The sequence below is a fragment of the Balaenoptera ricei genome, chromosome 7 (genome assembly GCF_028023285.1).
Source record: "Balaenoptera ricei isolate mBalRic1 chromosome 7, mBalRic1.hap2, whole genome shotgun sequence".
Lineage (NCBI taxonomy): Eukaryota > Metazoa > Chordata > Mammalia > Artiodactyla > Balaenopteridae > Balaenoptera > Balaenoptera ricei.
The window spans coordinates 46,230,068-46,243,887 of NC_082645.1; positions in this window are offsets into that span (position 1 = coordinate 46,230,068).

A 13,820-nucleotide genomic window follows, 5' to 3' on the forward strand; every position below is an offset into this window, starting at 1 on the left:
ACAATGGGAGCAGAATAGGTACAGAGTCTTGTATACACCTATGGAAAATAAAAAGCTCTAAGACAAGGGTTTGTTCTATTAAATATGTCAACTCTCCCTAGTTCCACAAGCCTCCAGATCCTAGACTCTCAGTGGGAGTTCAGTGCACTCAGTACGACAAAAGACCAGGCACCGTGTATAGGTCTACTTGCTTATGTTTTATCTATCTAACCTAGACTGCTTTAAACATGAACTTTGAACCTGCAAAGAAGTAAGTTTTACTTTAATGACTAAACCAATGTTTTGCTTGCCTTTGGTTAGGTATGCCATTATTTAAGCCCTAATTAGTGCCAGAGCAATTTGGTATCTATATATGTAATAAATATATGTCTACAGCCTCATGCGTTTCCTCTGCACTGTGCACATCTTTAGAATATAAGTCATTATTTATAAATCCACGAAGAAAGTGTTAAGCAACAAAGCTTACCATTGTCAAAAACTCTCATATTCATACCAACTCAAAGACATCTTATTCCTTGGAAAAAAATCAATGGGAGTTATTCACATATGTTAAAGAATCATCTCAAAAAACTACTTTTTCTATAAATAAATACATTTTGTATAAGTAAGCCAAATGTACATAATGTAATTTAGATACACTTGGCATCCTGAAAACACTTGGGAGAGTATTCACGAAATCATTCACTAAATGCTATAATATTCTGTCACTGTATCATAATATTTTATATGCAAAATATGCCCTTCCTAAAGTGGGCCTAAAAACAGTCATTTCTGAGACGTTTATCTGGAATATAAATGTGTTAATGCACTATGGGGTAAAACACTTGAGTGCCTAAGGATTTTCACTAGGTACCAGAAAGTTATCAAAAGATAAATCTTCCATTCCTTTTAATGGCATAGTCAAAGTAATTAGCATCTAATATTAAAATGCTCATAAAAATTTTTTTCAAATCCCCATCCCATGACACAATTCCCTTTGTGCACTTGGAGATAAACTGGGATATTGTCTTTGACATGCAAAGGAAGCAAGACAAGATTGGCCAAGTGAAAGAAAGATGGCCTTAGACAACCTTGTCAGACCACTTTAAGTTCATTTTACAATTCTATAAACAGACAGCTGCTTAACTTCCTAAGAAGACAGCAGATGTTAACTGCCTCCATCTATTTCCCTAGAAATCAATCTAGGGACTTCCCTGGTGGCACAGTGGTTAAGAATCTGCCTGCCAATGCAGGCGACACAGGATCGATCCCTGGTCCGGGAAGATCCCACATGCCACACGGGCAACTAAGCCCGTGCGCCACAACTACTGAGCCTGCGCTCTAGAGCCCACGAGCCACAACTACTGAAGCTCGCGGCGCGCCTAGAGCCCATGCTCTGCAACAAGAGAAGCCACCGCAATGAGAAGCACGTGCACCGCAACAAAGAGTAGCCCCCGCTCGCCACAGCTAGAGAAAGCCTGCGTGCAGCAACAAAGACCCAACGCAGCCAAAAATAAATAAAAATAAAGTAAATAAAATAAATTTATTTTAAAAAATCAACCTAATCACAAAGTAGCCATTATAAAGATTACACACGTTATGTCATAGTTAATAATAATAATAATGTTCTTGTATCCAAAGAAAATTCACATGCTGTGCAATGATCTGGTGAATTTGCAAGGATCTAGACAACTCATTTATACATTGTCATTGTCTAACTCTCAGCTTCCTTAACATGACCACTCTGCCCTGGTTGGACTTGTCCTATGCTTTCAAACAACAGACTGAAAGGAAACACAAACAGCACAGAAAGAAAAAAAAAAAGCATAATCATGTCAGGAAGTCTTGTGGTCAAAAACCTGAGCTCAAAATAATGGAAAGATTAAACTAAATAAAAGGTTTAGCATGCAAATGGGAGGGTTAGGACTAAGATTCCGCTGTGGAGCCATGAGGAGACTAAAAAGGAAAAAGAAGTGATTAATTTTAAAAAACCTTAATATCACTTACAACAAATTACTGATTATTAAATAAATTAGAATAATAAAAAGACTTTGCCATTAGTTGTAGAACCTAGGTTAAATAGAATAATCTAAAATTCAACATTCCTTTAAATGATCAGAAGAATTAAGAGTGTTTGAAATAAGCTAATCATAAAACTGAAAATAAAAATCAACCCCTCCTTTATCCACAGTGGTATTTTTAAATGCACAGTTACAGCAGAAATGTTCCTCGTTAGAAAAGTTTATCATTAGTTTTACATGAAAAAGTCAATGATAGCAGCTTTGTTTACTTTAATTAATTCTTTGTGCAAAAGTAAGGTCATTTTTCCACTAAATCATTAACACAGTAACAAAAGTAAAGCAGTTTAGAAATTATAAATGTTTGCTTACAGCATAGTCTACCTGTGTAATCTCTTTTCTATCGCTTTTTAATGCAAAAATGATTAAATTAAATCTCCAGGCTAAAGAGTTTTCTAAAATAAAATCAGAAATTATAACCATTTACAAAATGAAAAAGAAATCTACTGAAATCTTATAGCATCCTCTTCACTTAATAAAACTGTCTAGTAAATATAGTTCATTGACTTTTATTAGGGTAATGCATTTTTTAAAACATTTTTTAACAAATAATAATAATAAAGAAGAAGAGTTGGGATCTCCTGCAGCACACTAAGAAGGCACCACACAGACACTTTATATGTCATCTTGAAACTAAAATTATCTGGTGAGTTTTGGTATAAAACATACCCATTAGAAATGTAAAGATACTCCAGATAAAACCAACTGGCCATAATTGACACAAGCTATTATGTACCGGCTATAAACAACATATCAAAAAAAGGTACAAACAAATGTTGGCTTTTTTTTTTTTTTCTCCAATCAGCACAGTAAATCCACCAGGGTCCAGACATCAACGTTTACTACGCGGCTTAAGAGAAAATACCTGTGTGCTCCCAATATGATACCTTACTGTTAGAAGTTTAAACTAGGCATATAGGAAATATCAGTTCAAATAGAGACAGACTATAAGTTAGTATTATCGTGGAATCATACATAGGATCCTATCCAGAAATAATTACACGCAGCCTTTTGCAGCAGGCACCCCTAGAAGCCTGCATATGTTGGCTTCTCAGCAGCCTGACAGCAGGCAGTTTCAAAGTGCATGGGGAGTGGAGAGCTCATGTTAATGAGATTCTCTTTCTGCATCTCTCTGCCTCACATGCTGCATTTTCTAGCAGAGAAAAATCACTCTCTTACTACGACAGGGAAAGCAGGAGATCCTTATGAGTCTTGAGTTCACTTACTTCTTTTTGCCATTAATATTTTTAGATCTGTTTCTATTTCTCATCGACACTGGAAGAAAGATTTTCCTTTGCTTGGCTTCTAGAGCAGGATGCTTTGTAATATCCTTTCCCTCACCTCCTTGCTTATTATAATTTAAAGTGGCCACTTCATTCCATTTGTACTTTTCCCTTCCAAGCTGCTCCAAGTTTCAGAGGGGCATGCCAGAAAAAATACTAATAAAAGATAAATAAGAGCACGTCTTGCTTCTTTTATATATTTGATACTGAGCTGTGTTCCATCAGCATCACTTCCATTATGAGGAGAACAATTCCATGAGAGGAATATTTTACTAAAAGAAAACGTTAAAATCCTCTTATTACATTAAGCAAGGTAGGGTTAGCTTACCATAGAATATGTGGTCAAGAATAGATCTACTGCGAAGAAGACCTCTGAAAGTAGGAAAGGTCCTATTTTTAGGATAGCTTCATTTAAGATTCACTCTGACCTTTATTTGAATGTGTCATATTTAATTTAAACTGTATATAAAATTCTTCACATTCTAAATTGAAGTAAACTGTTGTTTTTTCTTTGTTTTCCTCTTTCTCATCTCAAAGTTTTTCTAGTAGTGAATAAGTGGTCCTTTTTGCATTAAAATAATAATAATAATAATAATAATAATAATAATAATGCAATACAGTTTACTAATTCCTCAAAATTGCCTCCATTATTTTACAAGTAACATCATGCAAATTATTTTTCTGATAATCTACCAAATCCCTCTTTACTTATTTTCTTCCCCTTACCTCAAAGTTATCACCACTTTGGACCCATCTAAGCAATTCATCTCCTACCTTGGTATTTACACTCCTCAAATAATCATACATGATTTTCTTGTCTCCTCCCCACTCTACTGCTTGTCTTGTTTGGATAAGCAATACATAATTGTTTCTTTTAATCTTTTCTCCTAAGTCAATTGCACCAGCCCTTAATCATTTTTTGTTGTGGTTCTCTGAAATCTGTCCAATTTGTCAACATCCCTCTGGTGCTGGGAAGTTCAGGACTGCACGTGGGATTCTGGCACTGCCTCCTCAATGCTTTCTTCAGAAAAAGATTTTCACCTCTCTTGTTCTGATGGTGAGAAGTCCCTGGGCATGCAGCTTTAAAAGCATACAAGCTTTTTTTCTTTTTGGCTCTAATTTTACGTGGACTATTTCTACCGAACTTTTTATGCAGCCTTCACTCTGAGCATTAGCATTTTACAAATTTTTCGCTTGCACTCATACTCTGTATTTCAAATCCATTATGCTGAGACATGTATTGGACATATTTGCTTTCATCTTTCTCAGCTGAGAAGTGCTTCATTTTCTCTGTGTATGCCTGACCTCTCTTTGTGCCTCTGTATTTCTCTGGTCTCACCAAGTTCTCCGTTCTGTACCATTTGTGAGTGTAATTAATGTGATCTTTGCCCATTATAAGGATTGTTAATAATAAGGTTAAATACAAGCCTTATAACAGCACCCCCAGTGAATCATTCCACACAAGCCAGCTTTACTGCCAGACAACAGTTCATTTTATTTATGTTCTTCCAACCAATTTTCAGCACGTGACAGTGCTCATGTTAATCTGAATAAGATTTCAAAAAAGGTTTTGTGAAACTGTATCACAGGTTTCATGTTCTTTTCAGTCACCAGTTTCGTAATTTGATCAGAGGGTTGTTAAGTTTGACTGCTGCAGTTCAGTCTTCAATTTTGGAAGTTACCGTTATTAGCTGGAGGAAAAAAAAAATGATGAGGTTGTTCATAGTAGTGGGAGATTGATTTCTCTAAGTGAAAGCCATAGGAACATAGACTTTTAAAAATAATATGCATTCATTGCAAAATCATATACATTTAATAATATGCTTACTTTCCATATTTATGGTCCTGTTTCACTAAGTTATCATCAAAATTTATGAATATGTCTACATAATGCAAGTATTTGTATTCTAGTTACAGAAAGGAAAAAAATGCTTATTTACAGCTTCCTGTTTATAGTACCTTGCCTTTTCTGTATCATACATTGCTACTTGCAATCTAATGAATGATGCATTTCTCACCCACACCAACTTTCCTATAGTCATCAAATTCCATAACTGTTTTATATTATGGTACATTGGAATGCTTATTTTGAATACATGTTAAGGGAAATTAACTCAAGGAAAGACAAGCACTTGATTTTCTTTTTCTTGCTTTTCTGTTAAGTACATACAAGATATGTAATGAATGAATCAACAGTACATATTTTGATGAAAGCAATGTTAAACATACAAAACACTGCACATTGAAGAGAAGCCTTGCATTTTTCCTAACTCATAACACTGGAAATGAGATTCACAATCTTGTTAGTGTTAGACTCTCATCATTCACATTGCTCTACAAATCAAAATACTATTCTTAAAAGAACAGCACTGCACCTTTCATGTTAAAGTTTTCTGTTGTTTTGTGTTTTATGAAAGAAATTTTGCTCAGAAAGATCCTCAAAGGGATGTGAAAGACGTAAGGCTTTGTGAGTCCAGAAGAGAAACTGGAGGATACCAGTAGGTAGCAGATAGTGTGCAAGTTGGTCTCTTGATACCATTTGAATTGCAAGATGCGACATTAAATACTTGTGCTAACTGAAAGTAAACTTACGGTATTCTTGTCAAACCCCAGGCCACAACTGCTGTGTGTGTCATGGAGGTGATGTGTTAGTCCCCAGGGAGAGGGTACATAGGAAAGTGCACATAAAACTTCCACTCCAGAGGAAAAGCAGCACTGACACCCTGGACACAGAAAGTTGCCCCTTTGTCCTCCCACCTGGAGGTACGGTACAGTCCTGGCATGTGACAACAGGTGGAGATTAAAAACAGGAGAAATATCTGGGACAAAAAAAATGTCAAAGCCTTAGAGTCAGCTACAGTCTTAAAGAGAATAACATTTAAAGGGAAGTCACATTATTAGCAACATCAGCTTTAAAGGGGAAAAGGTAATTAGCAACTTATTAGTTCTGAATTACAAAACTTTCAGCCAAATTCATCCATCCTTAGACAAGTCTGAATAGACATTAGAACAGACTTTGTGTAGCACCCATGTTTATCACACAAGGTAAAAGTGATAGCAAAAGATTTTCAGTCAAAGTTGTTGCCTTTTCCAACACTCAGAAAACAAATGGGAATCCTTTTTGTAATATGTTATTCATAAATTTGAAAAAAATTCCTCACCAAACATTCACTGAATCTTTTGAACTCATTTACTCAGCTCTACCTGTAGAACTAACATAGAAGATGGTACAGGGAAAGATGACCACAGTATCAAACCTATATCTTATTCAGAGAATGCTGTCGAAATCTCTGATTCTATCTATATTTAGGTATGTAGATTTTTTACAGTATACTTACCTCAAGGCCACCTAAATTTCTCAGTTCAATTGGCAATTCCCTACTAGAGATACTTTACAACCCTTCCAAAAATAAATGAATAGAGGACAATTTTAAATGCTACTCAGACAGATTTCAAAACCTCTATTCATTACACCAGATTCTGGCACACAAATTCCTCAGCTTCTGAAAGCATAATCATTCCATAGAATTGCTTTTCCTTATGTGCTAATCCAGGACTGTAGCAAATTTGGTATGTTTGACATATATCAAATATATTTTTTCTTTTAAAACTAAAAATCAAATGATCTCTTCTTTATATAGCTCTCTTTTTCTGGCCATAGCATAGAAACCAGTAATAATTTAATTCATTTAAAACATTATTTGCATAAATAATAACAAATCATTCATCCAATAAGGAGACTTATAGACCCCAAATATAAACACCAAGAGCTGCATTTTAGTAGGAAAACATGCACTATTGGGGGAAAAAAATGCAAGACAGAGCAGTACACCATACATAAAATGTCAAACATGTCAAAACACTCATGAATACCAAGATCTCCCGCCACACCATGACCAATTTTAAAGGTTATTTAGGGCTAACACATCTGCAAGTGCAGACTTTACAGCAACAGACTTCATTTTTCTCAGATATATTAAAAATAAGTCACTGAAGTGTCAAATGTTTTTGATGTTGTTTCCACACATGTGGCCCAGCCACATTCTGCCCAGCACTGCTGAGAGTGGGACAGTTACACAGAACACAGATTCTTGGCATCACATAGATTCATTATGGATTTCTGGAAGCTTGTTTTTAGCTGTATCAATTCACTATACAGGGAGGATAATTCAGCAAAAGACCAAGAAAGCAAATGTAGCTGTCTTCATTCCTCAAAAATAAAAACCCCTGTTAGGGTCTCCATAATTCAACTTTTCAGAGCTTCATTTCAGAAAGGCACTTTCAGAACATGTCACAAGGCTTCCTTGTCCTAAGTCACTGATTGTGAATTATTTCCGGATAGCTGCAGACAAGTATGTTTTATAAAACAAGAAGCATAACACATGCAGAACATACTTATCCTATTCCCAGCCCTCAGGTAAGCGAAGCTTAAATTAAATGTCAAAGACGAACAAAATCTATTGTATAAGCAAACAGCTGACCTAAATCCACGATATTTTGTTTGTCAAGTGCTATATTCTAATAAATTGTGTAACATAATAAGACTATTTTTGCAGCCCTTTGACCATGCCAACTTGGATGCAGATAGTCTTCTGGAGAAATATTACTCTCCACTTCACACTCTAAGCAAAATCCATTTATGCCATTTGGTGGACTGTGAGAGTAGCTTTTAAGAAAATGTTCATAACAGTTAAACATTGCAGACCACAAATACAGGAGAAGTCGGAGAAAGAGTGAATGGCTCGTGCACAGCCAGTTTTTACAAAGTGGTCTGCTTGGGGCTGTGACTAAAGTGAACTTACTGATGTACAATTTGGTTTTCCTGATAGGAAATGTAGAAGCTGGCTAAAAATCAGATGATTAATAAAAGGAAATTCAAACAGCTTGAGGAGGAAAAACATTTTTCCTCATATTACCTTTAATACGACTTTCTTGGTGACAAAAACAAATACAGCAATCATTCCCATTCTTTTCTTGGGCAGCAAAGCAAGCAACTCAAACCTCCTTCACGCATTAACTGTGAAAGCAATCAAAACACAATCAAAATAATCCCTTCTGAGAGAAGGGATTATTATCATAAATAAGAGAGAAGAGCAATGTACTATTATCACTACCCACTATGATTTCATGTTAGTTCTCCCCTCTAGAAGTCTGAATACAACATTCTCAACTCTCAGCAGAAACTCATAGTCAGTTTTGGCAGAAGTTACGGGAGAAAAAGGTACAATCCTTCTGTGCCAGGTAGCACAAAAGCAAGGCAGTTGGAATTGTAGTCCTGGTTCTGAGTTCAAATTCCAGCTATTCCATGTACTTAGAAGCCAAGATATTTAACAGTACCTTTGAGTCTCATCTCATTTGTAAAATGCAAGCAACAATGCGAACCTCACAGGTTGGAGTTGAGAGGATTATATGAGATGAGATCTAGTCTTGCAACATGGCAGGTAGAGTTATTGTGACGGCACAATCTCAGAAACCATGGCCTCATCTGCCATTTGGTACTGCCTTTCACATTGGCCGGAATCTTGAAAAGAATACACATTACCCCAGACTGGAGACTGCAGCACCCCTTAAGAAACAAGCCTGCTTTCAATACCCCTTAGTTAGAATGGAATGACAGGGGAAGTACTTTTCCATGTCCATGGTTTTGTTCCTATTAATTCCTTTATGACATAACTTGAAACTTCTGTATGGTCCCCATTAACCCAAGGTTTCCCACACCTAAATCCACCCTCTCCTTACATAAACCTTTTACTATGGCCTCCACATCCAACTTTCATCTTATATCTGCCCACCCACACCCAGCATCCTTTATGTGCCCCTTCTGTTTGCTCTTATTGATCTCTTTTTTTTTCTTGAAGCCCATCCATATTATTGCTGGTACCCTGGCATCCTGTATTTCTAGGGTATTTTAGTCCTCTTCCCCATCTCTGTTTGCCTTCAATTCTAGCACTTCGATTAAATAAATCCTCAAATTTCCCCTTCCTCTTCCATCTCCTCAGTCCCCACTCATCTGATCTTTCTCAGTAAGGTTCATTATCTTTACCCATCCCTATCTCTACCTATTTTCCTCAAAAGCTTTTGCTTCTTTCCCAGTGTTGGGCAATAAATGAAAAGGCCAGGCACGTGGTGAATGGACAATGTGATGGTCACTCCCCTACCCTCTCTCTAGCTTCCCCCACGACTTGCTTCACTGTTCACTCTCTTCCCAGGTGCTAGGTTGCTGAGGGAAAGGCAAAGGGAATGGCTTTGTGTGCTTGTCCCCTGGTCCTTACTCACAATGCCCAGCCGGGCTCAAAGCACTCAACGGGCCAGAGGATAAAGAGAGGTGGAATTTCGTTGGAGTTGGGGAGGAGCACGGAGGAGACGGGGGACAAAAAAATAAATAAAACATACAGAAAAGAGAAGACTGACCACAAAACCACAGTGCTGAAATTCCCTTATCAGCATCTCTCAGTACAGGCAACCCCCCTCCTTCACTTCCGGCACAGTCTGTTCGGTCAGCAATGGCTCTCAAACTTTTTACCGGAGACCCACACTCATAAATATATTCTATACTGTGGGCCAAGAAAAGTTTCAGCTAACAATGCTTAGACTTTTTATGCTTTGGCTATTCTGTACAAAGAACTCGTGATTTCTATTCTGTTATTCATTTATTCCTTTGAAAGAGAATTCTGATGGTAACCCATTATATGGATTTTACACACCACTAATGGGTCAGGACCCTCAGTTTGAAAAACACTGGCCTACTGGCAGCTTACTGATGGAGCGTCCTCTCTCCCTCTCTACCTCGTACCTTCTTCAGAAGTCCAAGTTAATTTGAGACAGTTAACCCGAGCCTCTCTTAGCAGGAGCAGTCCCTCTAGAAGCCCTTCTAGTATCCAACGGAGTTCTCACACGTGCAGCTGCCCCTCGACCACCCTCTACTGCCCCAGGGAAGTCTCTAACAGAAACTCGGAGACTCTTATTTGTTAGGACTGGCGGCACGTGTCCTGGAAATCCTAGTTTCTCTAAACACAACTTCAGCTAGAAATATAGAGAAATAGGAGTAAGAGAGATCAACTGGAGGAAGAAGAAACGCGGAGGAAAGCGTGGAAGCCGAGCTCTCCAAGGATCTGGGTCCCTGCTCCGTGCTCTGTCAGGTCCAGCTGAACACTACAGAGCTCGGCTAAGCAGAGAAGAGGGCAGCCAGCAGCCCGCAGTCGGAGGCGTCTTTAGGGGAGGAAGGAGAGCGCCCGCGGCAGGCGGATAGGCAGACTGGATGTCCTGAGGCCCCTCCAGGCGCTGCACTCATCTGGCCACCTGACGAGTCGCATCCCCCGGCGCGCGGGCCTAGGGCTCACAACCCGTGGTGCGAGACCTGAAAGCAGAGCCGGATGCGCACGATGTCTCCTCGGAGCTTCGGGGTTGGGAGCACATTTGCGGGGCACATGTGTGCGGGGGGTGCTGGGGCCCCTTTCCGCAGGGCGGATGCGCCTCCGACTCGCGCCCCGGCGCCTCTGCCCCTCCTATTTGTGAGCCCACAACCAGGGAGAAAAGGTTTTCCCCAGTTTGGAGTGGATGGACGCTCCAGCTCGGCTCACAACTAGGGGAGACCCAAGACTGACCACTGATCTGTGGGTGCAGGGGAAGCCGGGGGCGCGCTCGGCCGCACGTGCTCGCGCCCTGTCGCACCGGACCTGGCCACTCGGCGACTGGAACCTGTTGCGGCCTCCGGCCCTGGGGGACGTGGAACAGCTGGGAAAGACGCGAGGAGCAGCTGGGGAGGGCAGGGCAGGAAACGGAGGAAACAGAGTTAACCCGGGCGAGTACGTCCTAATTGGTCCAGGGCTCCCTGGGCAAAGTCTCCTGCTGCAACCTGCAGAGTCAAATTCTAAGTCTCCAAAACGCCTCGGGCAGCGCTGGAGCGCGTGCGTCCCCACATTCGCACCCCCGAACCACAAAAGGAGCCACGTCCTCTCCAGCCATTCTGGGGCCTCAAAATCAGACCACGCTTGGAGGGAGGGCCTCGTGGGAAGGCGTGGGGTAGGGAGTAAGCGGCGGGAGCCTCGCTCTCCGGAGTTCTCCCGCCACTGTCTGTTGGGCAGGGAGCGCACGTCGCGGCTAAGAACCAGGGGTGCGGCCACCTCCTTACGCCCCTAGCGTTGGGTGGGGCCCCGCTGTCCCGCTCCGGGAAGCGCCCTCCGACGGAAGTGGGACTTTCCCTAAAGAAGCGCAAAATTAAAGTCGGAGCAAAGACCCTGCGGCCCCAGCGGTCGTCTCCAGTTGTGCTCAGGAAACAGAAAGACTGAGGGAAGATGGATTTCAATGACAGCCTCACCATCCTAAATGGCTATGCGTAATATCCAATTTGGAGTTTCTAGTAAAATTCAAAAGTAAAAATGAAAAGTGGATTTGTGCGTGTTTGTTTTCTTATTAAAAACGAATTACAAAAAAATGACGGCCCTGTTTGGAATTCTTATCTTGCTTTACTAGTAAAGTCAGCCAGTATCGACTGAACCCCAAAACATGCAGCTTTGCTAAACGCGATCCCCTGGCTGAGTTCTGCCAGATGCACAGATCTTGGCCGAACCTTTTCCGAAGACTGTTGCTACCGGGTGCGCTCTTTTTAGTCCTGGCTGAGAACCCTGGGGAGGATCCGTTGACTGGGCTTAGGCTGGGACCCCAAACTCCATCCCTCCCCGGTGGGACTCTAAAACTCGCGGGGCGCACAGGAGGCTTGGACTACTGAGGCGTTTCCGGGCGCGCCCACGTAGCGACAGTTCCTGTTCCCGAATAGCAGGCACAGGCGGGGGTGGGGGGAAGCCTTAAAACCCCTCTTGGAGGAGGATGTTTTAGAGATACTCACTCCCAGACCTCTTGCTCAACCGTCGAAATAATACTGAAAAAAAAAGTTTTCAAATCCGCGGGACAAGATACCCTCTTTTCCCCTCCCACCTCGATAGAACCCGTCTCCATTTTTGAGGTGGCGGCGAGCAACACGGCTTCGAGGCAGAACCGGGAGCCTCCCTCACCGAGAGAAGCGATGCCGGCCCGGGAGACCCCAGCCCTCACTCTTCGCAGCCACCTCCGCGCTGCCGCGCGGCGGATAAAAAAGGAAACGGGCGCAAGTGCGGAGCTAGGCAGGGAGCTGGTGGCGCAAAGATGCGCATCCCGCGACATGCCTGGGAGGGCCCTGGTATCGCTACCCTGGATAGGGCCTGGCGGGATGGTAATGTATCCTGTACCGGAAAACTCTGTGATCCAAATATTGCAATGAAATAAAACTTTTCCCTCACAGACGTGTTTGTATCTTGGAAGTATTCACTGCCGACGCCTAGGTTTAAGATACAATTAGGTAATTGACTATTAGCTTTGAAGCGCAGATAAAGCCGAGGGATTCTCATGGCAGAGTGAAATGGAAGCTTCAAGCGACATTCTTAAGTTGGCAGGAATATCTGCTTCTCGTTGTCCGGCTCCTTGCACTCTGAGAACCAGTGTCCCATAAGACTTATGACCGGTATTTTTAGTGGAGGGGGCACACCAACTCTCTAGGGATGGAGTTGAGCACCAAAATGAAATACACAAGGTAAGGTCGTTGGGTGCCGCTGTCACCGCAGGGTGCTATCAGCTCTGTGGACCAGGCTATCTCTCTCGTTAGAATCAGGACCAGAAATTCAAACACTCTCTCTCTCTCTCTCTTCCTCTCTCTCTCTCTCTCTCTTTCCGAAAGCGGAAGGTCGGAGAGAGGGCCGCCTGGGTTCTTGGAGAGACCGTGGCAGTCGCCTGGACGGTAAAGAAGCGGAGCCCACGTGCTTTGTATTAAGGGCAACTCTCCATAAATTCAGGGCGTTCTAAGCAACCACTCGACGTGGGTCTAGACACCGTGAAGACTTAAAATTAGACCCTCTTTCAGAGCTGAGAAGTGTATGGTCATGTCTCCTGAACAATGATAAAATATTTCCATTGCTGAAACAACACACAGTAACTGAAATTCTTAAGAGGACTTGGGGAGAGGAGGGCTATATGAAGCCCCCATTGTCAAGTTTTAATCTATTTCTAGAGGAGTTCCATGAAACTTCTGTCTTTTGCAACGCATCGTGTCTGTTGCTTTTCTTGGGCTTTACTCCTAGAAAGACCAGGACAGGAGAAGTCCTCAGCCTTAGGGATACCGGAAGCTGCGGGATAGATGCGTGCGAGGCTCTTTCCCCGCGCAACCCGGTGCGCAGCCGGGAGTTGGAAACTGACTCGGTAACTGTGAAGCAGAAAAAGGACTAGCCACTTTTCAATTTAGGAATTACAACTAAATATACGCGGAGCCGGTGCAGTCTGCATGCGGGCATGGGAGAGAGTCATCCCTCCCTCCTTTCACCCCAAATTCTCTGGAGACGCACTACCTGACACCCCATTGGCCTCGGGTGATGCACAGCGGCTTCCTTAAGGGAGAACCTGCAACAGAGTTCGTTTCTGGGTTCAACTCTCGAGGATTCTGAGTCGGAATGTA